This window comes from Palaemon carinicauda, chromosome 16 (genome assembly GCF_036898095.1).
Source record: "Palaemon carinicauda isolate YSFRI2023 chromosome 16, ASM3689809v2, whole genome shotgun sequence".
In the NCBI taxonomy this organism is placed as follows: Eukaryota; Metazoa; Arthropoda; class Malacostraca; order Decapoda; family Palaemonidae; genus Palaemon; species Palaemon carinicauda.
This window is the reverse complement of record NC_090740.1, coordinates 66,928,864-66,931,363: the sequence shown is the minus strand read 5'-3', so window position 1 is coordinate 66,931,363 and position 2,500 is coordinate 66,928,864. Positions and strand designations below refer to the sequence as shown.

Sequence of the window (2,500 nt, the reverse complement as noted above, 5' to 3'; positions counted from 1 at the left end):
ATATATATATATATATATATATATATATATATATATATATATATATATATACATACACATATATTTGTATACATATATATACATACACACATATATATACATATATATATATATATATATATATATATATATATATATATGTGTGTGTGTGTGTGTGTGTGTGAATATATATGTATATTCATATATATATATATATATATATATATATATATATATATATATATATATATATATATATATATATATATATATATATACACACTTATATATACTTATATATATATATATATATATATATATATATATATATATATATATATAAAGAAATAATTAGTTCAAATTAAGAAGCAAAAATCAATGGAGAAGGGACCAGAGTGACTTACAAACGGCCTCCATTATTGTCTCGAGTGTATCATTAAATGTAAAAGGTATGTGACATCATCATCTTGAATGTTCTGTTAGGCAAATAAAATGGTACAACACGGAGAGAGAGAGAGAGAGAGAGAGAGAGAGAGAGAGAGAGAGAGAGAGAGAGAGAGAGAGAGAGAGAGAGAGATTTTCATCATATCCATTTATTTCATGTGTATCAGTGTTTATAACAAATCACGTCAACGTGTAATTGATTCCACTCTCAGAATTACCTTCGATTAACCCTGATCTAGACTTTCTTATCGTTGCGTCACAATCATGTGTTTATCAAAGTATATTGATATAAGGCTAAGCCCTAAGTTGATAGGCGATGAACCTTGAGTCGAGTAATGACATTTTGACTCTGGATTAAACTATAGTAATTCTTTTCACAGTAAGGGCATATTTAAGCTACATTTTTACTTCTGTTACCCCATGAAGGTTTGCAGACCCGTTATGAACATCTCAAATTATTTTCAATTGACGTGACCAGTTGAATCTACTGGCAAAATATTGAAACGTTGATTATATTGCAATAAAGAACAATGAGGAATCGTTTCAATATTATGACTGTCACTATTATTTACTATCGCGAATATTAACTACCATTGAATATTAACATGGCAATAATGTAACACAATCAAGAACTGTAAGGATATCGTTTTACATCTTATTATCTAGAGAAATATCTCACTAATGCATGGCCTTGGAAGTCCTTCCTCAGAATATGCAAAGCAGTTCTAGTCGGGAATGTTTATGGAGTTATTCGCATTTCAAACGACACAAAATATTTCAAATATGCTGTTAAAACTTCCACGAAAAATTATTACAGGCAACATTGACCTAGAGATCTTTGCCCCTTTTTTGAAGAAGACATTCGGTAGGCAGCAGAATGGCTTCTACTAGACCTTGACCGAAGAGACCCAGGGAAATAAAAAGGGAAGAGAATTCCAAAGTGTGGTGGTAGAACAACGTAACCCGAGGATTAACTATTCCCTTCGCTTCGTTGCTTAAGATAACTATGAATAAAACTTTGGTTTAAAAGAAATGATTTTGTTGCTCGCTATTTTTTAATCCATGTCGTTAGACATTCCTTAATCATTTAGTTCTTATGGACCTTTAATTAAGTAAATCCCTTACGGGTATCTTATGCAGATTTATATAAAATTCAAATTAAATGTACAATTACTACTCTACTAAAAATGTTGCCGATTTTTTTTTTTTTTTTGGGGGGGGGGGGGCGGTTCCAATAGTTTTTATTTCTATTTTATTTTTATGAATATATTCAGTTAATATCGTTTTGCATAAAAAAGAATATTTGGAGATTTAGAATCTTCCTTTGATATTAAAAGTGCCATGTGTATTGTTGTTGTACTAGTTAGTTTGGCTTTTCCGCAACTAAAAGAATTGCACTTTAACTTAATCCTTTGAAGGTCCTCTGAATATATAAAATTAAGATGTTATTAAATATTTCAACCCTGTATCTCTAATATTTACAAAACAATCAAAACAGTTATTGGTGTAGAGGATTTTTATTACTTTGTTCATGCCTCCTGTCATAAGTTTTCTTTCGATGACTTTTTAACTTCGCCCAAGACAAGAATCAAGGCTCCTTTGTTGTACACAATCCGTGGGAAAATATCCATTAACTGTGAGAAATGTTTAAGAAATAGATGGTTTTATTTATCATATAAATTCCCATAATCTTCCTTTTAATGATGTATTAAACCTTTATTATCTTTAGCAAATATTGCTTCATTCAGATTCTGTCCGTGGCTTAAAGAAATTCGAGTCTCAGGAAATACATTATTTGAACTTTGCAAGACGACTATGGGAATATTAAGACATTTTCTCTAAACAGTCGCCAGTTACTCATTTTGTTTTATGACGCATGCAATTAAAAATGGCCATAACTTAACAAAAAGACTATGGGAATATTAAAGCCATTTTGTCACTAATGGTCATAGACCAGAATGCATTGTCTAAGTTAACGTCTTAAGAGTATTTTGAAGGTAAAAAGTGAGTACCCATTGTTACTCGTCATAACTTTCTGTCTATTGTCACTGAAAAGGAAAGTCGAATAAATCTGTTT

General features: G+C 30.1%; 1 protein-coding gene across 1 annotated transcript in view; it reads left to right on the top strand.

The window, feature by feature from the left end:
* LOC137655057 (calpain-9-like) overlaps window positions 1-2,500 on the top strand; it is a 475,257-nt gene that overhangs the window by 162,979 nt on the left and 309,778 nt on the right. The window lies entirely within an intron of this gene.